Consider the following 24,147-nt stretch of genomic DNA (forward strand, 5'->3'; position numbering starts at 1 on the left):
GGTGGGAGAGATGGGGAATCAGATTCTTTGCCAGCAGTTCTCAAGAGGGAGACCAGGAGAGGTGGAGGGCAGCTCTGGGACCCAAGGCTTCCAGGGTGTGGATTCTCCTTGCTTGCACTCACCCTGAGCCCGTCCTGGGTTCTGTTGGTGTCTTGGGACTGCTGCCACTCTTACAAGGAGATGGAGCAGGGGACTCCATAAACAAGGTCCTGTGTGATCTCCTGTGTGGAGTCCTGCAAACAGTCCCCAGCAGCCAGGTAGAAACCTCAGAGCCCTTTCTGAATGTCTCAGCTGGTTCTCAGATCCACAGGACATCTCAACCCCAGACTCACACATACCACTCTGTGCAGATATACATTAGTGACAAAAAAGCTTACAACCTGAATCCCTTGGATTCCCACTGGCACATGTAAGATGTCCCTCAAGAGTCCTCTTTCTCCCCGGCCAGACCTGTCCTCAGATGTGGCCATGACAGGACCACCAGGTTACCACGTGTTCAATGACTGGTTCCTGCCCAGAGGGGACACCTCCCCTCAAGTCCTCCTTCCCCCACAAGGAGATGAGGGGAAGTGGGCCTGCCTAGGGGGGGGCTCCCTTAGGAGGCTGGGCCCAGATTGGCCTGCTCCAGCCCACATTTTTTACCTTAGGTGACCTCCTGGTTAAAGCCCAGAGGTGGCCTGGTTGCTGGCTGAACCAAAACCTACAACCTCTGAGACACCTCTCATGCCAGGTTTTCTTGAAGGTGAAGCCCAGGAGTTCAGGACACAGAAGGAGAACATGTTTCTCTCTCAACTGTCTCCAGCCAAGTGAGCTGGCGCAGGGGCTGTCACTAGAATGTGGGTGCCTGGTTACTGGGTTCCAATTCTGTTGGGGTCTGCTATCAAGGAAGTGATGTCACTCCCTGGGGTCCACTTCCTTGACCCCCCTCCTCAGACAACACCTCCACACACAGCCCTCTGGACTGCTGCCTGCTCAACCCCTTGTCCACGCAGACCCACCTCTTCCAGTTACAGCAGCCGTGCCCTCCCCACGGCTCCCGGGGAGGCTCTGCGTGCAGCTGCGAGGAGACGACCTGGCTTCCAGACTCAGTTCCTCCTTCTTACCTGTTCTCCACCCTGGATAAGTCCTGGTGTCTGTCCAGGCCTGTCTGTCTCCCTGCCTGCACAGTGGGGGTGATTCTACACGGTACTTCTAGGGACGTCCTCAAGCACTTGTCAAATAAGACCTGAGAAGTGTAGGAGTGGTCTCACATTTAGATGATGACTCCAGTACCGTTTCTCCCTCTTATTTCCTCCTCTGTGTCTGTTTTTCTCTTGATCCCACCCCATGGCCCATATTTAATGTCAATCTTCGTGTCTGTGTGTCTGTGTGTGTGTCTGCGTGTTCTGTTTTCAGGCTTATAAGCCAGTGCTCACTCACTGTGTGGTCAGCAGAAAACTGCCCGCACGTGGGAGGGTTGGGCAAGAGCATCCTGAGGCCTGAGGGCTTCTAATTTCCAAAGAAAAGCTGCTGAAAGGGGTTGAGATCTTGGATAGCAGGTCAGAGCACCGTGACTCAGGCTATACAGGTAGCAGGGGCTGGAGATGGAATCAAAGACTCAAAGACAGTCTTTCTCAAGTGTCTACACTCAAAACCACAGTGCTGGAGGCAGGAGACTGTCTCCTTCATGGGGCACCCAGAATGGCAGGCTGAGCTTCTCTGGCTGGATGCACAGTGGCTCAGGGACAGATAGATGATGGCTGCCATCACCAGACAGGCTTGTCAGTCTCATTTGCTGCTTCTTTATGTTCCTGTCCTTAAGTCACTCTCCCCAAGCATCAGGATGGCTGTCAGGTTTTATCCAAACCCAGTATTAACAGAGTCCAGGTCAACAGGTACAGAGTCTTTCTTTGTCACCAGCAGTACTGCATCTTGCTTGAAATCCCCAGGAAGCAGTTTCTCCCAGTGACTTCATTATAAAATGGAATCACTTTTACCTTTGTTTAGATTCCTCATCTTAATTATATCATATAATATTTCTCTTTGTCTGACTTACTTCATGTATAATAATCTCTAGACTTCCCAGACATACAGCTCAATATTCACATCAGCTCTGTTTACGACAGCCAAGAGGTGGAAGCGCAGTCAGTGTCTATCTGCAGTGAGTGGGTAACGAAGACGTGGTATAAGCACACCTCGGAATACTAGGTAGTCACTACAGGGGATGAAAGAATGTTGTTTCCAACTAAATGGAATGGACACAGAGATTAGCATACTAAGTGAAGTAAGTCAGACAGAGAAACATAAATCTATAACTTATATGTGGAATCTAAAAAAAAAAGATACAAGTAACCTTATTGACAAAACAGAATCGGACTCACAGACATAGATAACAATCTGTGGTTACCAGGGGGAAAGTGGTGGTGGGCAGGGAGAAATCAGGAGTGTGGGATTACAGATACACAGCAGTATAGACAAAATTGATTTAAAAAAAAAAAGGACCTGCTACAGAGCACAGGAAACTATATCCAGTAACTTGTAATAACCTATAATGGAAAAGAATGTGAGAAAGAACATATATACACGTATAACTGAATCAATATGTTGTACACCACGAACTTATACAACACTGTAAATCAAATATGCCTCAATGTAAAAATAAAGTGTATCAGAATTGGTCTAATCTCGTAAGTGTCCAAGATTATGTGCCTTTTGGAACTCTCTTCCCACCCTTCCCCCATCCATGAGTAGCTCCATCTCCCCACCTGCTCAAACAAGACCCTGGGGCCCTGTCTGCTCCATCTGTCCTCCTCACCCTCACATGCAGCCAGCTTCTCCCCTGTCCCTGGGTCCCAACTCCAAGTGCATTCATCACCCCTCTGTATCTCCCTCCCCTCCCTGTCCAGGCCACCAGTGACACTGTCCTGGATTCATGCTCTTTGCTTCCCTTTCTCACTCCCTCTGACCCAAGGGAAGGATGGTTAAAAGACAGATCTGTTCCTGTCACTCTGCTAACACACAGGGAACCTCTCAGAGGCACTTTGGGGAAAAGCCCCAGTCCTCAGCCAGACCTGAAGGCCCTCCTCCTGCCAGCAGCCCACCTGGCCTTGCTGCCCTCAGTCCAGCCACTCTGGCCTCTGTCTGTTCTTCCAAGAACCACCCCCTGCCCTACCTTCAAAAGCCCTAAACTGGGAGCCCATTGAGCTCTATACCTGGGTGACTCCTCCTTCAGGTTTACCTGAAATGCTGGAGGTTGCTCTGCCCAGGCCCTCGGTTCCTCCCCCAGGGCTCTTTCCATAGTCCTGGGAGATGTCAGTCTGGTTTTATGGGTCCCAGGGCTTGCCTGGGAAGTGGCAGGAAGCTGGGGCTCTAGAAAACCTCAGGTCCCCAGTCCCATGACTCATCCTGCAACTGCCTAGCAGGTAGCCCAGTGGGCTCTACAGACCTGGGCGACCCCAGGATAAAAGGCCCTGCACTGCTTAGGAGCCCTGGCCCCTGCTGGTTTTCCACATGTAATTTAGAGAAGGAGAAAGCAAGCCACAAGTGTAGTGACATGAACAGTATGGTACCAGCATAAAAACAGGCACTTAGACTAATGGAATAGACTACAGAGCCCAGAAGTAAATCCACACATGTGTGGTCAAGAAATTTACAGCAATGTAGCCTCAAATGCGGAGTCGGGGAAAGGACAATCTGTGCAATAAACAGCGTGGGGACCACTGGGCGGTCACAGGCAGGAGACGCCAACTGGGCTTCTCTCTCACGTCATCCACAGAACGGGAGTCAGAATGGATTAAAGCCTTGAATAGAAGGCCTGAAACCATGTAACAGCAAGAAAGACTAGGTAGTGAGCTCCTTAACATCAGATTTGGTTTTTAATTGTTGGCTCTGACTACAAAAAGTAGAAGAAATAAAAGTAAAAATTAACAACTGAGGCTACATCTAATTGAAAAGCTTCTGCACAGCCAAGGAAACCATGCACACACTGAAAAGCTGAGGTATGAAATGGGAGAAAATATCTGCAGTTCAGATCTGATTAGGGGTAATATCCAAAATATATAAAAACTGACACAATTCAATAGCACACAAAGTCTCATTGAAAAATGGGTACAAATACTAAGTAGCCATTTTTCCAAAGATGACATACAGATAGTCCACAGGCACATGAAAGATGCTCAACATCATTAATCATCTGAGAAATGAACATCAAAACCTCAATAAAATCTCATCTCACACTTGCCAAAAAGGCCGTCATCAAAAAGTTCGCAAGTAACAGATGTTCATGAGGAAGTGGAGAAAAGGGAAACCTTGTACACCATTGGTAGGAATGTAAATTTTTGCAGCCATTTTGGAAAAAACATGGAGCTTCCTCAAAGCCTAAATATAAAACTCATATGATCCAGAAATTCCACACCTGGATATATATTTGAAGAAAAGAAAAACTCCAATTCAAAAAGATACTTGCACCTCAATATATATAACAGAATTATTTACAATAGCCAAAAAAATGGAAGCAATGTAAGTGTCCAACAATAGATGAATGAATGAATGAATACATAAGTAATATATAATTAATTTTATTTGCATTTATACATATAGGATGGACTACTACTCAGTCATAAAAAAGAATGACATTTTTCCCATTTGAAATGACATGGAATTATCTGGAGGATATTGTGCTTAGAAGAATAGGTCAGACAGAGAAGACAAATACTGGATGTTATCAATTATATGTGGAATCTGAAATATAAAACAAGTGAACATGTATAATAAAACCCAAACAGTCTCACAGGTATAGAGAAAAAACTAGTTATTACAGGTGGTGAGAGGGAAGGAGGAAGGGACAAGATGGGGTAAAGGATTAAGAGACACAAAGTACTACATATAAAACAAATAAGCTCTGTGTCTATAGGAATGTTTACTTGTGTGTTTTAAACTTAAACAAGCCCCAGTATCATCCTGAGGAAGCTGGTGGATGCTGGGGTGGGGAGAAGCTACCTTTGTAAAATAGTTGCTAAGTTTTCCAACAACTCAAAGGCATCAGCTCCTCAGGCCATCCGAGGTGGATGTGACCAGCTTCTCCATTTCTTTTAAGAAAGTGGTCTGTCCGAAGTTTCTGTCCTTTTGAGATTCAATTTTGGATCCATGAATTTTATTTATGGGGGGGGAGATAATTAGGTTTATTCACTTGATTTTATTTTTAGAGGAGGTACTGGGGATTGGACCCAGGACTTCATGCATCCTAAACATGCGTTCTATCACTTGAGCTGTCCCCTCCCCTCGAGACTCAATTTTGTAACTTTTGTTTCCAGAAAATTATTCATGTAGCCTAACACGGCCAATATATAGGTATGTAGTTATTCCTTATCTTTTTATAATACATTTTTGTAAAGTATTTCTTTGTCTTATTCATAATTGACTTATTTTTTATTGGCTTGACAGGGTTCACCTATTTCCAAATAGAAAACAATACTTTCTTTTTGCAAAAACCAACATTTATTTGTATCCATCAAGCAGAGTGGTTGGTTTCTAATTGGTTATTTTAGATTTTTGATATTAATTTCTACTTTTTTCACTGAAAAATACTGTAAGATATCTCTCATATACGGAATCTAAAAAAAAAAAGAATACAAATGAACTTATGTATAAAACAGAAACAGACACACAGACCTAGAATACAGACTTGTGGTTGCCGGGGGGAGTGGGGTGGGAAGGGATAAACTGGGAGGTGGAGATTTGTAGATATTGACAGGTATATATAAAATAGATAAACTAGTTTATACTGTACAGCACAGGGAAACATAGTCAATATCTCATAGTAGCTCAGTTAAAAAGAATATGATAATGAATATATGTATATTCATGTATGACAAGAATTGTGCTTTATACCAAAAATTGGCACAACATTAAAACTGACTATAACTCAATAAACAAAAATGAAGGCAAAGAAATAAAATAAAAATGGGAAAAAATATTTTTTTAGGAACAGGTCTTACCAGTTGGAGTCCCATGAATTATATCACGAGAGCCATTTCTCAGTTAATTGATAAATGATTATAAAATTGACAAATTCTCATAAGGGAAAGAAAGGTGGAAGGATGAGCGAGATGGCCCAAGGGCATGGTTTGGGGACAGCCAGCCCAAAGGTGCAGTGCTGCACAGAACTGAGCGATTTTGAATTTTGAATTTCAGATTCTTGGCTGCAAATGCCTCACTTTAGAGCCCCTCCGATTCAAACCTGACCTAAGACATAGGCTCTTTTTCTATGATTACTGAACCCTTCAATGTTGGTGCTCAAATATCATTTGCTGAACGAATCCTCATAGATACTTCAACATCACACAATTTTCTGAAGCTGAACCTGAATAAAGAGATCTCCATGTCAGGATAGGGTCCCTGCTTTGTTTTCAAAGGGGACAAATGCTGAATTTCTCTCTTTGTCAAAGTAGTTGTCTATTTTTTGAATGCTAGTTTGTTTCCCCATGTTTTTGATAAAACTGAATTGATTGCAAAGGTAAAATAAGAACTTCTTCCCCCAGGGCTATATTCATTCTTCCAAACTGAGCTGGAAAACACTGTTGTTAGTTTTAGTAGCATTTTAAAGAACTTCTTCCCCATATATTGCTTCTAGAGGACATTCTTTAGCCTGGGTAACCAGTAGGAAAGATTTGGAAAGAATCAGGTATAATGAGAAAGTCTGAAAGCATTTCTCTTGAGCAAACTAGCCTATTTCCAATAATGCCATTATTTTTATTTACATTATTTTTGATTTATAGAATAAACTTGTACAATAGCAATCTCCTCTCCCTGGGGCCTTAGAAATAATATCTACCATCTGTGGAGAATTTATTACATTCTGGTCACTCAGCACATACTAATTTGATCCTCACAATAATCTTATGAGGAAGGCCATAGGATCAGAGAAATTCAATACTTTCATCAAACCTACCAGGGTCTGGAGCAGGGTTTGAACTCAGGGCAGAAGGAGGCTAAAGCTGATTTTCCCACCTTACTGTGCTGCTTCCCTAGGACACCAGGAAGCTGCTTTGTATCCAACATGAAGCTGAACTCAGTTAAAAACAAGCACATGGGCCAAAGACCTACCTCCCACAGGGAAGATGGCTTGGTGCCATTCAGAAAACGTCAGCTTAACACCCTGAGATTAGTTAGCCTTGCATCTCTCATCCACGAAGTTCTGTTTAATTCAAGTCACTTGTGGGCATTTTCACTCCAAGTACAACATCAGTTCAAACCGGGTGGTATGTCACAGAGGCACACGCCAAAACCCAGGAAGGAACCTGAGCTGTTACTGTTCCCAAGCAGAAGCTTCCTTGGAAGTTTACCTGAACAGAAGGCCTATCTGAAACCCTGGAGGTTTGCCCAGCCTTGGTTTCCTGTCTAACTGAAAGCAGAGAGACCCAGACACGGAGCCAAGGGGTTTGTGCTTGTGGGATCAGCAACCTCAGTTTGAGGATTTGGACCAGCAAGGCCGCATGCAGCCTGCAGCCAGGGCCCTGCCAGCACCACCAGTCCGGGGGCCCAGCAGCACAGTGAGAGACCGGAGGAAGAAGGTGAGCGTTACCAGCGTAAGGGTGCAATGGGGCAAACAGACTTCCCACCTGGCGGAGAAGGGGAGACAGATCCCCCGGGGATATTTTTATAGATTATCAGGGAGGGATCTTTTTCTGTCTGCAATACTGCCGGTAGCTAATGTGTGCTGAGCACTTGCCCTGCTCCTGATACTATACTTAGCACCTTACGCATAGTATGCCAGTGGTGAGTAATTATAATGAGTGGCTGAAAAGGCAAGTGTGCGGCTTTAAGGCTTCCTACAGAGGCTGTTGTTTTGGCATAGTCTTTGCTAGAAAGAGCTGCCTCCGTTTCTAGAGCTGCACCACCTCCCCTGCCTGCACCATTTCCTACACCCCAGCGCAAGGTCGCCTTGAGTCAAGGTGCTGTGTTGTTGCCGTGCCGCGGCCAGGACTGTAACAACCCCATCGCCTGCTTTGGGAAGCAGGGCCTCAGATGCACCCACAGCCCTCCAGCAGTTATTTCCCGCCATCTCCCCATCTCCGCATCTCCCCGTGATGCTTCCTGCTCTGGTTAAACTTAACCCCAGGCAAACCATATCTCTTCCCTCCTGAAAACCCTCCCTTTGCTTAGGGAAGATGGGGCAACATGTGTGGGGGAAAGGGGAAACTTTCTTCAAGGGTTGTTTTCTAAGGAAGGAGAGCGATTTCTAGGTATTCCACAGCAAACCAGCTGTCTCACTGGCCGGAATATTTTGGTCAAGTACCCATTTCTAAATCTAACTTTTGCAGAAATGAGGCTGCTGTGATTATCTTACACTCACCGGGATCGTCCCCTAGAGCTGGGGGTGGGGTTGGCTTCCCCAGAATTACGTGAGCAGAGGTAGACACCCGAATAGACGGAGGTTAGGAAGGGAGAGCCGGGGGAGTGGACACTGGGTAGCAGCCCTCAGTGTCCTCTGCAGGCTGGGAAAGTCCTTCCTACCTCTGACTCAGACAAAGGCTTACTTTCCCACAAACATCACCGCTCCAGGACTGGGTCCTGCTATGAAGGAAAAGAAATTCTTTCCTCTTTATGGCTCCATGCCACTCTATACCAGCCTCTATTATAGCTCCTACATCTTCTTCTTTTTTAAACAGACATCTTCTTTTTATGCATATCTCTTCGAGGTGGGTTAGGAGCTCTCTGATCAAAAAGGCCTGCATTATTCAATGTTGTATTTTCAGCACCCAGCTGAAACATAGGTGCTCTGTAAATGTTGAATTGAAATGATTTCTGAATTTCTTTTATGAAGGTCTATTTCATCATTACCTATAATGGAGGGTTGGGTGCATGTTTGGTTTAAAATGTGGGAGAGACCATAGGATGGTTCTGTTGTTGGTTGGTTGGTTGATTGGAATTAATTTTTATCCTGCCTAATTTAAAACAGAAGGGTGTAAGGGAGTAGGGGCACCGGGTGTGTTGTACTATGCTGAGCGTCACTCTTCCTGTAATCCCCACCGCACACAGGACAGAGGGATGCAGTGATTCAGACCTCATCCACCTGTGCTCCAACTCAAAGACTGACATATTTCCCAACTTGCCCAAGGCTCTGGTAAGGAAAACTCAGGTCCCCAAACCCAGGTCATTCAAGTGCAGCAGTAACCAGCTGGGTTTTCAGCAACTTGGATGGAGCCATCTGTTTTCCCAGCCCACATAGAAATATGCACAACAAAGGTGCAAGTCAGCAAATCTACAGCTCCCAGGGGACCCAGCTGGGCTGTGCCCTCCCTTTGGGCACCACTGAAAGGTAAATCTGGCCCTGGAAGACAGAGGACCAGCAGCAAGGCTAAGGGGCTAAGCAAACCCAGACTCTCTCATCCCTTTCCTGCCTTTGCCTAGAACAGAGTCCACCTGGCTCCCTGGCCACGTGGCCATGTGCCTGCATCAGGGGCACCACAGGGCATGCTGAGTGCCCAGAAAATTACCAGCAGCCTCATGTAGTTTGCACCAGGCCACCAGGAACTGGCCACATAAGAACTCCCTTCTCTGACACTCCTGGGTCCTCAGACTGTCTGGTCAACACCCACATTCTCACAGAATAAGCATGGTGAGCCCAGGTGGTCAGGAACAGAGGGGGCTTTGTGTCCTGGTCTTAGAGAAGAGAACCCCTTAGCTTTTCCCACATACCCACCTTCTGTGGCCGCAGCTTCTCCTTCGCTACCACACCACATCACAGAAGGGAATTTAGAGGCATCTTGGCTCTCCAGCAAAGACAGAGGACAATGGATCCCACATGAAAAATGGAATAAAATGGGGGTGCTCTTAGTCAGCCACCTAGGTGCAGGTGGCATTTGACAACCCAGGATGGGGTGGTGATTTAGAGGGGCATTTCTCAAAGTCATTACAGTTAATTATCACAGAGTTACAGACTCATCAGTAGGCAAAGAGCCAGCTCCAGATCCCCAGGGAATTTCAGATGGCTTAATAAGCAAATTGGCATGCATGTAAGGCAACTGATTATAAAGAAATGATTTAATTATTTCTTTATTCCTCACTCCTGGATCCCGTGCCTATTATATACTCACCACATCTTGGAAGGCGTCTGCCCAACAGGGCTCTGGGTCGGGGAAATTACTGTGTTCCTTGTATTTAATTTAGCAGCACACTTTCACCACAGGACCAGTGCATTTTTTCACAACTCCTGATTCACCTCAGAAAGGTGCATTTCAACCTGGTCATCTTCTAGACTCCGTGGTATTCACAATTGAACCAAAATTCTGCAGAGACACTGATGCAGTCTTAACAATTATAGAATGAATGACATCACCACCATTTACATATAGAAAGCCCTTGCACGTCTGGGAGCCACAGCAGGAGCTTAATGGGCATCATGCACAGAAACAGGGGATCTGTTCACTAGAGCTGGTGCTGAACAAAAAAGAAATGTACTGGGCTTTGAACATTACTTCCTCTTCCAGTTTCTTTTTCTTTGATTTTTGTGCTAATGTCTCTATCAGTATTCCTGAGAAGCAGGAACCATCTGAGAAAGTATCCTGCTCTTTGGCAGAAACCCCTGCTGACTCATCCTGCCCCACAAACCCTGCTAGTCCAGCATAGAGGAAGAGGGCTGTGTGTCTGCTCAAAGCCACTCTCCCACAAATATGGGTGCCTGGATTCCCTTTTCTTTGCTGCTTGTGAATTTTCATTTCCTCTAAGCCTTCTCTCCTCATGTAGCCCCAAGGAGCAGAGGTTAATGAAAAAATGAAGTTCATGACTTTATAAAGAGAGTGGAAAATACATTCTCTATAAAAGCAAAAACTAAGTGAAGTAACACCTGTGCAGGATAAAGAAAAGATTTTTCTAAGCTAAATAAGAGTGAAGATTTAATTACCATGTTGCTATTTGAAGACATTCTTATTGTGTGCATTACTGCTGTTTCCTATTTAAATTTTTCAATGTGACTGAAGAGTCTATCACATCAAGTCTAAGCTTCCAGTATTTAAAATTACATGAAAATTTTGCAGAAAATAATTGACTTGCTCCCAGCTCATCCACTTGTCAGGCAAGAGCTGGGTGGAATAATACTTCACATCAGGGGACTGCAAACTTCTTCTGTAAGGAGCCAGAGAGTGAATATCATATATTGTGTGGTCCATGTTGGTTCTGCTGAAACTGTTCAATTCTTTACTTATTAACACAGAAGCAGTCATACCCAATACGTAAATGAATGTGTGTCTTTGTTGCAATAAAATTTTATTTATAAAAGCAAGCCACAGACCAGGTTTGGCTCTTAGGTAATGGTTGGCTGACCTCTGCTTCCTAGCAAAGCCCTAATAAATATTCTTCTTTGGCTAAATAGTGAATGGGAGCTTGTAAAACCAAAGGCATTCTGAGGGGATGACACAGCCCCATATGAGGTGGTAGCCAGCACACAATAACTGGGTTTCTTTCTTCTACTTTCTAGCAATAATAATAACTGATAATTTAACAGCAATTTTCAGCTTAGAAAGTACATATTATCTACTTGAACTGCAAATTCTGTGAGCTAACATCATCACAGTGCAGATTATCTATTATCTCGGGCTTCCGGTTTCTGGGGATAGTGGGTGGGTTATCCATACCAAGCATCCTACTGAAAACAACTGAAAAAGCTGAATATAATACAAAAAGCATCTACCTAAAAGCACCTGAGAGCTAGCAAGGTAGGAAGAAGCTACCAGACCTGAAAGGAGAGAAAATATTAAGACTCTCAGAAGCAACTTCTGCCCTGACACTGTTTGCTGATCCTGGCAAAACTGAACTTTGCTTTTGGTAATTCATGGGGTGATCCGGGCTGAATCAAAGCCTAGGGCCTGTACAAACTAGAAAATCTTTAAGAAATCACCAGTACTATATACTTGAAACTCAAAGGGGGAATAAGCCCGGGGTAAAAGAGAGCCAGCAATGAAGCTGACTTACTGCAAATAAGCGGGTAGATTTCACACCCCCACGTGGATCAAAGACCCTCTAGCCCTGAACTTGGCTGAAGGTGATAGTTCCTCCAGACATCTTTCAGAAGCAAAGATATGTCACATCTAGATGAAGGCACATATACTTTATTCTGGGCCTCAGATTACTCCTATAAATGATTTCCCAAGCAGGAGGACCTAGCACGTCAGCAAGAAAATAAGCTACACAATTAACCAGAGCACCTGATGTCAACAAGAACAGATCTGCCAACACTTTAGCTGTTAGAAGTATCAGAGACAGCTTAGAGAGCAAGTGTCTACTATTCTTAAAGGAAAAGAGCGAGCAGGATTGATAGCAGGAAACCATAAAAATGACGGTGTAAATTTTTCTTTAAAGAAATAATAGAACATCTAAAAAAGGAAAATCAAACAACCAAAAATTAAAAACTTAATAGAAAATTTTAATAGCAGATTAGACACACAATAAGAGAGAATTAGATATTGGTAGCCCCATATTTGGAGAAGAGGTGCCCAATAGCCCACAAGTAGCAAGGGCCCCAAAATGGTAAGTTTATTTCTTTGGATTTGAACATCCCACTAACTTTTCAATATGTGGCCAACTTTGTGATTATATGTGTTTATACGGCTAAGGGAGAGAGGAAAACTTACCGTCTTTTCCTGCCCACCTTAAACTGATGATTTTTGATCCAGTTTTGGAGCTTCATTCTGCCTCCTGATGACAAACTCCCCATCAGGCCACCAGGACATTGATCCTTCTGTACTATCTAGGAGTTTCGGTCTTGTGGTCAAATTCACTTGATCTGCCACAATGGCATTCAAGTTCTTAACTTCAGTTTCAGTTTTTTTCTAGATAATGAAATGAAAAAAGAACAGCCTGCTACTCATCAAAGACCCTTGTGTTTAATAACCAAACATAAATCGAGTTGGGATTTGAGGGGGAAAAACAATGAAAGAGTATTAATAAAAATATTTCTTCATGTAAGGATATTTTAAAGTCTACACATGAGAGTGTTGGTGGCACGGGTAGTCCCGCTGCTCAGAGAGGGCCGTGTAATCCTGTTCTCCCTCAGCCCTGGACACTGCCCTTAGCCTGATGCTCCCGAGGTCCCCGGCCCCTTTTGTACCTAACTTCATTGGGACTGAACTCTGCCCAGATACCTTCAGAGGGATCACAAAGCCTTGACCAATTCAATGTGATTGAGGTTTTTTGTCTTCCAATAATAAATGATAGTCTAAATGACACCCCGCCCTAATTTTGTGTTACGGTTTTCCTAAACTGTAATTCTCTGTATATTTTAAGCCCTGCAAAACTATCGATAGCATTGTGCTTACCACCTACTCTTTTTCTTGTTCTTTATTCCTTTTTGGATTTCTGGGGTAACTTTCCTCCTGTCCAAAGGATTCCCTTTAGCATGTATCTTAGTGTGGGTCTCCTGGTGATGAATTTCTCTGTTTTTGTTTGTCTAGAAAACTGTTTATTTCACCTTCACATTTGAAAAATATTGTCACTAGATAATCAATTTCAGGTTGATATTTTTGTTTTTTTCTCTTGCATTTTGGAGACATCATCGCATTGTCTTCTGGTTCTTAGTTCTCTTTTGAGAAAACAGCTATCAGTCTGATTGATGATCCTTTAAATGTGTCAGTTTTCTCTGGATGCTCTTAAGATTTTGGCTTGCAGAAATTTACAACAATGAGCCTAATTGTGGCTTCTTTTGTACTAATCCAGCTTGGAGTTTGTAGTACTTCTTTGATATCTTTCATCAGTTTGGTGGTGGGCGGAGCTCAGCTATTGTTTTTTCAAATACTGTTTCTGCACTATTATCTCCCTCCATTTGTTCTCTAATTCCAACTGTGTATATGTTGGATCTTTTCTCCATGTGCATGTATCTCTTATGTGACTTTCCTGCGTTCTTCAACTTTCTGCTCTCTGTCCTTCAATTTGAATATTTTTACTGACTTAATCAGTTAACAAATCCTCCTTCTTGTTATGTCCAATACGTGATTAAACCTTCTATTTAGATACTAATTTCAGTTGTTACATTCTTCAGTTGTAGAAATTCCACTTGATGCTTTTATAGACTTTACTTCTCTGGTGAAATTCCCTTCTTGACATCGATTTTTCTTGAATGTATTAATCGGGATTTTTAAAAATCCACGTCTCTTAATACGAGCATCTAGCTTAACTGTGGATCTGTTTCTACTGTCAGTTTTTGTTTAGAATGCTGTTTCCTGGCATATCTTGTACTATTTTACTGAATGTGTAATGTTATTTATGAAAATTGTAGATGTTCAGGATTATGTTATCTTTCTTCCAAGGAAATTTATCCCATCGTCTGACAAACAGGCACAGTAAACAAGAGACTGGGCTGTTTCCAGCAACTTGTAATCTCTGAAAGGCTTTAATACCTCTGGCAGATCAACTGAGTGCCTAGGGTACTTACTAGTGAAACTGAGGACAGTCATCGGTTAGGTCCATTAAACTATAACCTGCTTAAGAAACAGTAAACTGTAACCTGCCTTCAATAATCAAGCTCACTTTGTCTTTACAGAGACTCACATATCCTTCAAGCATCATGCAGCCTAAACAATGTTTGCCCAAGTTTTTTTCAGAAACTTGAAGTCAGTTGTTTTCAAGCTTGAGCCCCAGCTAGTTAAGATTAATTGGGACCACTGACCCACCAACTGGGTTATGCAGCAAGTGTCCAATCCATGATCTGTTGGCATAAGAGGGTCAAAAACTTCACCCTCAGAACATGCTAACACCACCATTTCCTGAACACACATCCCATGAAGAAGCATGTACCTTAGGTGCCCCTGCACAGAACAAGGATGACATCACCTTTTTCTTGCCTCCAGTCACCTTTCCCCACCATGCCTCAGACCATCCTTCTCTTTATCCCATAAATATCCCAAGCCCTCACCTTTGGGGAGGCAGATTTGAGATTGGTTCTCCCATCTCATCTTCTCACTTGGCTGCCTCATGAATAAACTTTTTTTAAAATATATATTTTGTTGCAGTTCAGTCAGTTTATAATGTGTCAGGTTCTGGTGTACAACATAATGCTTCAGTCATACAAGAATATATACATATTCATGTTCATATTGTTTTTCGCCATAAGTTACTGCAAGATACTGAATATAGCTCCCTGTGCTATGCAGTATAAACTTGTTGTTTATCATATATATATATATGTGTATGTGTATATATATATATATATATATATATATATATATATATATATATATATATAAAATTAGTATCTGCAAATCTCAAACTCCCAATTTATCCCTTCCTCCCTTCCCACCCCCTTCCCCAAGTCATAACCATAAGTTTGTTTTCTGTCTGTGGGTCTGTTTCTGTTTTGTAAATAAATACATTTGCCTTTTTTTTTTTTTTTAGATTCTACATATAAGTGATATCATATGGTATTTTCTCTTTCTGGATTACTTCACTTAGAATGACATTCTCCAGGGACATCCATGTTGCTTCTCTGCAGCAAATGTCAGCATCTCAGCATTTTGCTTGCTGCCCATGAGGGAAATGAGCTTGGTTCTGAAGTCCTTCTGAGCAGACCCTGAGCTCCATTTTTTACCATGTCACCCATCTGAGACTGCCCTAAACTCCTTTTTTTTTTTCTTTCAACCTGCCTTCTGCTTGACTTTTTAGCTTGTTGCCTGTACACCTTAAGAATTTATAAAGTGCCTTCAGGTGAAACCAAGAGTATTCTCTACACTTCTCATCTCAGAGGTCTTAGCCTCAGGTCCTGTCTTCCCAGGGAATCCTGAACTCCAATTTTTGAGTCCCTAAATGTGTGAGATACTGAAAGCTGTGATGGATTCATGCCTCTTAGAATCCACTTTCTGCCCAATGCCCAGCCTTTCCTCCTATGCCAAAATTTGGCAGTTACCCTGAATGTGGCACAGAGAATATTCAATTTACATGAGTTTCTCTTCTCCTGTGATCTTAACCATTCAAGTCCTGGGTATCTTGGCTGCTCTTTAATAGCTTAGCAAAATGTGTATTTTGTGTTTTATGTGGATTCTGTAGGGGTTTCAGCAGGAGACTTGATCTGCTGTGAGAGACTCCATTATTGCTGGAAGTAGGATAAGCTTCCTACAGCAGAAACACGCACTTGTCTCTCTGCTTTCATCACTTGTCAGGCACAAGGAAATTAGACTCTAGATATCTTCTCAGATACATTAGAATCTTCTTCCAATACCAGTTAGATGTCTTATAGTTTAATTACTTCAGGGCTAAGTCTACCTAGTTTGCATGTATGAATATGTCCAAACCTTCAAGTAAAAGAATGTGTCTGTCACATGCTGCCTGAAGTGTGGTCTTCTGGTCCAATGTCTGGGAAGACATACTTCCCTAATTTGAGTTTTTAGGCTTCTGGTTAATCTCTACTAATTTCTGAATGTCTCTAATTCAGTGAAATTCTTCTGTTGTTTAGAGATGGAGTTTCCTTATTTCTCTTGCAAACATTTATTCAGCCCCAGTAATTTCCTGGTCTTTTGCTTTCTGAGCCTACACTTTTGTTACAAAATGCTTCAAAATAAGGAAAATAGGAGACATTCCTTTGTAGATCTGTTCCTATGAACATTGCTATTCTTCTCTTTTGTGATTCTTTAAAAAAAAATCTTTTAACTGTATTTAGACTCCATCCATTGAGGCCCATTTATTACAAACCCATTAGACATTATTAAATCAATTAAAATATATCATTTAGTAGACACTGCATTGAGCCTAATTTAAAATGCATATGTTGGGACGATAATGGATCACTGTGTTGTCAGATATGGTGGTTCTTCATCTGTTGCTGATAAAGATGAAACTGTGTTTTGAAAAGTAAAAGCCATCTGCAGCTGCTTGGAAAGTCAATTGACAATTTGTTAATTAGTATTTATTAACAGTAGTTGAATAACAATATCAAACTACAATAAGGAATGAGCAGTTAACATTTAAAAAAGCTGGTAACATTAAGTTTTATCATTTGGCATCAAGTGAAAAGCACAAATTCTTTCACAGTCTAAAATGGGATTCACTGAAATCTGCTTAAGTCAGAAATAAACTAGAAAAGGGAATGAGAGTTCGCAGAGAGGCGGGGTTAAGGGGTGGCCTTGGGTCTTAGAATGTCACAGATGAGAAAACCACTAGCTGAGTAGCCAGTTAAGCAAAATGGGAGGGTAAGAAGTAGGTGAAATTTCCTTTTCTAGTGGCTTTTTAACATATGCCAAATTATCACTGGAATTTTAGCAGTTAGGTAATACCAAATGACTTGATGATCAAATTAAGATGTCACATTCAATTCAGGTCCTGAACTGTTACCATCAATCTCTGTGCATGAAGCAGTCAGGGAGCGAGGGGGAAAGAGAGGTGCTGATTTTATCAGGAACATTTTGACATATTAAAATTTGATGTCAGATAAAACATTTGAGTGTTTTGACCTCTTGCTTGCTTTCTTCCCTCCCCATGACTCCTAAGAAATAAGAAGCCAAAACTGAAAGGTACTAAGATATTTTCATAAAAAATAGGTGGTCCTGTCACCAAATTTCCAGTTGATCTTAAATGATGGTATCAATAAACAAATGAGCCACAATTTCACCATCATACATTGTGAAGCACATTTGCACCTCTGTATTCATCCTCTATAACTGGCATATGAGATCGCTCATATGTGGAATCTAAAAAAAAACCCAACAAAATAAAACATAAATGCTACATGTTCTTTGATGAAGAAAAAAAATAAATTATTCCATGCTTTTGTCTTTTAAGAATGTTAATGCACTAACACAGGAGGTCCACTGTGTCATAAACTTTCATAAGAAACTTTTCCTTTCTTAAAAATGCTGGCAAGCTGGCTTTGCCTTGCAATTACGATACCCTGTAGCAGCAAAGGCAAAACATATTGCCAGTAAACAGCTAATGATTTCCATGGTTGTAAGTATGCAAACAGCTATGCATTTATGAAACTAGAAATCCATTCTCTCATGTCTCTGCAGGCTTGGTATGATTCTCCTACCCAGCCATAATTCCCACTCCAAGCAGTAGGATGGATAACTAGTGATCTGAGAGATGGCCTGTCAGTATTGGATGAAATCTGCAATTCCACTGATCCTAATGGCTATGGACAAATTAGGAATATGGATACAGAACATTTTAACAGAAAAAAAAAATGCATCAACTTTTTCATTCTGCAGTTCACTCCAGCCAAGTGACACCAATGGACCATCTCTGACCAGGGGTTTAAAGCTAGTTTTTTAAAGCACTCTCATTTACTAAAAAGCAATGAATGAGAGACTGTAAAGGCCAGTTACTCAGAGAATGTTCACTCCAGTGAAGCCAATAATTGTAGCTTAATAATGGTGGCTTTACATTTTAATGATTAATCTCACTTTCAGCAGATGTGTTCCGAATCTGCCCAGCTACCTGTTGGCTTCAGTTAAATGAAATATTTCTTTTGCTATACATGCAAGATGCTAGTAAAAGAAAAATTGGCTCTATAAAGTATTTCTTTTATGAATATGATTAGTTAAGACCCATAAATTTTCCTAAAGATTTAAGATAGGAAGTTTTTTTGTTTGTTTATTTTGTTGTGTTTTTTAACACCCAGCCTAAAGTGTGATATGACACTAGGGCACCATGTTATTTTGTTCATTGGATCTCCACTTGGTCTTCTTTTTTTAAAAATTGAACTACAGTCAGTTACAATGTGTCAATCTCTGGTGTACAGCACAATGTCCTAGTCATGCATATACATACATATATTTGTTTTTGTATTTTTTTCACTAAAGGTTATTACAAGTTATTGAACAAATTTCCCTGTGCTATACAGAAGAAAAAGTTTTTTTAATCTATTTTTATATAAAGTGGCTAACATTTGTGAATCTCAAACTCCCAAATTTATCCTTTCCCACCCCTTTCCCTGGTAACCATAAGATTGTTTACTATGTCTGCAAGTCTGTTTCTGTTTCATAGATGTCTTTTTTTTCTTTTTCTAAGATTCCACATATGAATGATATCAAAGGTATTTTTCTATCTCTTTCTGGTTTACCTCACTTAGAATGATGATCTCTTGGTGCATCCATGTTGCTGTAAATGGAATTATTTTATTTTTATGGCTGAGTAGCATTCCATTGTATAAATATACCACGACTTCTTTATCCAGTCATCTGTCAATAGACATTTAGATTGCTTCCATGTCTTCGCTATTGTATGTAGTGCTGCTATGAACACTGGGGTTCATGTATCTTTTTGAATTACAGTTCCCTCTCATTATACATCCAGGAGTTGGATTGCTGGATCATATGTTTCCATTTGGTCTTAATATGATTCCAGTTACCTTTTCTATCAAAGCATGGAAAGGTTTAAATTTTTTTTATTATTATTAAACATTTCTCTTCCTTACCAGTAAGTTTATTTGAGATCTAGATAGGTCTGAACTTACCTACCCTTGTTCTCACACAGGAGATCAGTTACTTAAAAAAAAAATCTTTTTTTCATGGTGAATTAACAACCATTTCATATTAAATCAAACTGGGTTCCAGGCACTCTAATGTATATCCAGCTGCATTAGGAATAATGTGATTCACCTGTTCAGTAACCATGTAAGTTAGGCATTATTATCCCTATATATACGTTAGGAAACTGAGGTTCATGGAGGTTGAGAGGAGTTCAAAGTGACACAGTGGAAATCAGCTAATGACGGATCGAGCCTCCTTCTATGATCCCCGTGCTGGTGCTTTCTACAGCAGAACATTTTGCTCATTGTGTGAAGACAATCAGAAAGAAAGCTGATAGTGTTAAGATGATGCCCTTACCCCTAAGGTTTTAATTCAGTTCCGAGCTATGCTGCCTTTGATTTGGATTGGTCCTCTTTTTTCTTAAAAATCAAAACTAATGCCAAACTCTCCATTACAATTAAAACATCCAGGAAAGGCTGGCTTAGTCTCCTGTTGCACCTACATGCCTATCTCTCCTTACCAGATCTTACCTGTGAATCGCTAAGCCAATTACTTTAATATTTATTGAGAGAATTTTTAAATCTTTATTGTTCCATCAGTTCAATAGCACTTGATACATAATAAGCACATAAATAATCTAGACTGGATGAATGAAGCGTTGATAAATTAGCTTTCACAGTATTGTGTAAATTTAAACTACAAGCAAAAAATGTGTGTGTTCTGTCTTTTCTACATTTGCATCAGAGTGGAGGGCTGCTGGGGAAAATGACCTAAAGCACTCTTTCTTTTCCTGGGCACCACACTCTATGAAATGTTCCTGTAAGTACTCTCCCTTTTAGTTCAGGAAATTCTCTCTGGTCTACTTACTCTCAACCATCTAGCCCTGATGCGATTTCCAGGGTTTCTGCTTCATCCTGATCCTGTGTTCTCCTTCTCCACCTGTCTCCTCACTATTGACAGCTAGTTGGATGGTTAAGTGTTGCTGTAGTTTCCACTGACAAGAGATGGAAATGGTTACCATGTTCTTTGGGTTTATACCATTATATCTTGATTGATCAACATTAGCATTTGTTTAGTTATTGGTTCTAAAAATGTTCCTCTTGTCCCTCCTTTTTCCTACCTACTTGTGATGGTTAATTTTACATGTTAACTTGACTGGGCCATGGGCTATCCAGGTATCTGATGAAATGTTATTTCTGATTGTGTCTATGAGGGTGTTTCTGGGAGACATTAGCATTTGAGTTGGTGGACTGAGTAAAGCAGATGGCCCTCCCAGTGTGGGTGGCCATCATGCAACCTGTCAAGGGCCTGAACAGAACAAAAGGCAGAGGAAGGCTGGATGTGCCCTCCCTCTGCCTGACTCCTTGAGTTGAGACATTGATTTTCTCCTGCTCTCAGTGCTCCAAGTTCTCGGGACTTCAGACTATGCCACCAGCTTTCCTGTGTCTCCCACATGCAGACATATGGGACCTCTCAGCCTCCATAATTGAGCCAGTTTCTCCCAATAAATCTCTTTCTAGAAGATATATATATATAATCTCAGAAACAGAACCAATGGGATTGTATATATAATCTGTTTCTCTGGAGAACCTCCATTAGAAGTAGAATACCTATTTTTATTTCCTCTATTGGATTCATCTAAACATATCTTCCCATCAGTACTTTTTTTCTTAGTTTATACCCTTCATTTGTTGAGGAGAACATCTTCAAGTAACTTTTAAGAAGGGTGCATGGGAGGCAGATTTTCAATATACTGGTACATTTGAGTATGTTTATTATTGGGTTGACCATTTGAATGAGCATTTCATTCTAAATTGAAAATAATTCCCCTCATACGTCAAAAACATTGATCCACTTCCTTTTAGCATCACCGTTATTGTTGAAAATTTTGATGTCAATCTGGGTCTCATCTATTTGCATGTGACCTCCCTCCTACTGCTCCAGTCCTGCTCCCACTGCTGGAAATTTCATGATCTCACATCCAGAATTGCACAGAAGAATATCATTCTGTGTACAACCTAAGTGTGTATAATGACTCACTAATCCTGTTTGGCATACAATAGGCTCTTATTTTATGGGAATTTGTGAGTCTGTGGTGTCTCAAATGTCACTATCTGAGTGACACTTTCCCTGACCACGCAGCTGAAGTTGCAGACCTGCCCCAGTATTCGGTCTGTCTTCCTTCCCTGCCTTGATTTTGTCCAGAGCGCATACCAGTCTCAAAAACACTGAATAATTACTTTACCTTTTTTCCCCCTCTTCCATCACTAGAATGTAAACTCCAAGAGTGCACATATTTTGCCTTTTTTTATTCACTACTATATGCCAAGAACTCTGCCCAGCATTGAGTGGGTATTTAATAAGCACTTGTTAAATAAATTGTTTCATATTTAAGAAAGAAGCAATAAAAGCTGCATCTGCATGTGAAGGGCTTGTCAACTGGCTTCTTCAGTTTAGATTGGGTGTATGGGCTGCTGCCCATGAGGAGAGCCACCCATCACACTGGGAATCTCAGGGGGGAGGTTAGAGAAGAAGTTACACTGGGGAGCAAATACCCAAGTTCTTCCCAGAGGGTTCGTTCTGAAGACCAATTGAGATACCAATTTTTATTTAGAGTTATGAATAAATAGCTTTAAAAATAATGTATCTGGGAGGAGGCTGCACAGAGAGAAAAAGAGACTAGAAATCAGAAGTAACTCCACTTAAATATATGGTAGGATTATTGGTGATAATTTTTTCTTTGTATTTTCAATACCTTTCAGATTTTTCTATATGTTATAGAACTTACAGAAATTAAAAAAAATACGTTGACAAGATGCCCTAGTAAGGTTTACCCCGTGATTGCTGTGTCATGTGAACTGCTTGTGTGTGTATCTATTCAGTAATTCCTCTTCATTCCAAGTTTCATTCCAAGCCCATCCCTGTTCCTTCCTCATTCCAAGCTGATTCTTCTCTTCAACTCTCTCCATGCCCCTTTACCTCTTTAACCATTGGAAATACCATTTTAATTTAGACATCGGTTTATTTAGAACTCTTATATTGATAGAGTTTTTAGCATTTCTGCTACTTAGGCAACAAAGCCTGATTTCTATCACTAACATTTTTTTCTTTTTTAGCAAAGTGAAATCTTAAACTCTTTTATTAAACTTGTAAAAATAAAAGCCAAACTTAAATATGTTCCTTTCTCTTAAAGAAAAAAAATGGGGAGTGGGGATAAGTATAAATGACTGCATGTATGACTGTGTTTCTTGGAGAAAGGAGAACAAATTTGGAAACAGAGAGAAGCGTGCATGTTTCAAAATGAAAGAAAAAAAACATCCTGAAATACCAATAAAATCCACTTTTAATTTCCAAAGTTTGATCAGTTTCTTTTTTTTTAAACCTTTTACTTCTCTACCTTATTTATTATCCAACTCCCCCATTAGTATATAAGTACTATGAGGGCAGAGGTTTTTGACTGTTTTTTTAACTACTGTAACCCCAGTGCCCAGAACCGCATAGTAGATGTTCAATAAATACTTCTCAAATGTATAAATGATGGTTTTTTAAAAAATTATTTTGATTGCTGGGTATGGAATAAACTGGAAGGTAACCAGAGTGGAGTGTAGAGGAGCCTAATGCAACAATCTGGGCAAGAGGTAACAGGGTTTAGACTAGAGTGATGGCAGGAGGAGGACAGTTTGGGGGATGTGTTTTGGAGGGAGAGCTGACAGGTTAGACAAATGAAGTTATTCTTACAGATTGGGAGAAGGGAGATCATCACTGTTTCTGGCTGAGCAATGGGTGTTGCCATTTACTGAGACAGAGAAGACTGGAGCAAACAGGTCGTGCACTGAAGAAGAAAGGGGAGGTTACGGAAACTGGTAGTTCTCTGTTTTCCTTGCTTTCTCTGTAGTGCTTAACATTCAGATAATACCTGTTCAGCTATGGAAATCTTAACATAGTGACAAGTCAATTCACCTATGACCAGAGCACCCAGAGCACTTGGATACTGTTGGAGAGTCACTCAAGAAAACTTCATCACAGGGTTTAAAAAATAGAAAAGATTAGTGAACTGATAATGAAAACAAATTCCAAAACACCAAATTCTGCCAGAGGCTCTACTAGCATGGTGGTTACAGTGAGATGTCAGCGTTACGTATACACTTTGTGTCTTCAGCAGGGAAACGTGAGTTAAAATCAGGGTGTTGGGAACCAGGCAGGTATGAACTGAATCACACGCCACCACCTCTTAGCTGTGTGGTCTTTGGTTAAGTTACTTAAACCTCTGTGGGTTCCTCAGCTGTTCAAAAGGAAGCATTCTATCTTAACTGAGGCAATTATTTTAACGCAGAGTTGTGAATGTCAAAGAGAACGTGTAAAGTGAAGGGCTGAGCATCATCCCTGCCACACAACCCAGTAAGTGGTGGCACAACCCACGACGCCTGTGGGGAAGCGCACTCCGACGTCAGAGGCAGCTCCCACTGGGAGAGCCACGCGCTTACGCTCCAGGTGTCCACCCTGGGAAGGCTGGAGGAACCCGAACTCACCGCAAAGCCATTCCCGCCTTTCTCAGATCCAGGGCAAGGCTCTGGCCTACGGGGATACAAAACCACGGAACCCTGAGGACACCAACTACTGAAGAAGTACCAGGCCCACGGCTTGGAGGGCAGTCCCCTCGCCCTGGCCAACTTCCCCACACCTCACCCAGACTGACAGAACCAGTCTGTTCCCGGGAAGC

At 41.4% G+C, this 24,147-nt stretch overlaps 1 protein-coding gene across 1 annotated transcript in view; it reads right to left on the reverse strand.

Moving 5' to 3' along the window:
• Positions 1-24,147, reverse strand: part of LOC140699555 (uncharacterized) — a 46,443-nt gene that overhangs the window by 13,362 nt on the left and 8,934 nt on the right. The window lies entirely within an intron of this gene.

The sequence above is a fragment of the Vicugna pacos genome, chromosome 11 (assembly GCF_048564905.1).
Source record: "Vicugna pacos chromosome 11, VicPac4, whole genome shotgun sequence".
NCBI lineage: Eukaryota > Metazoa > Chordata > Mammalia > Artiodactyla > Camelidae > Vicugna > Vicugna pacos.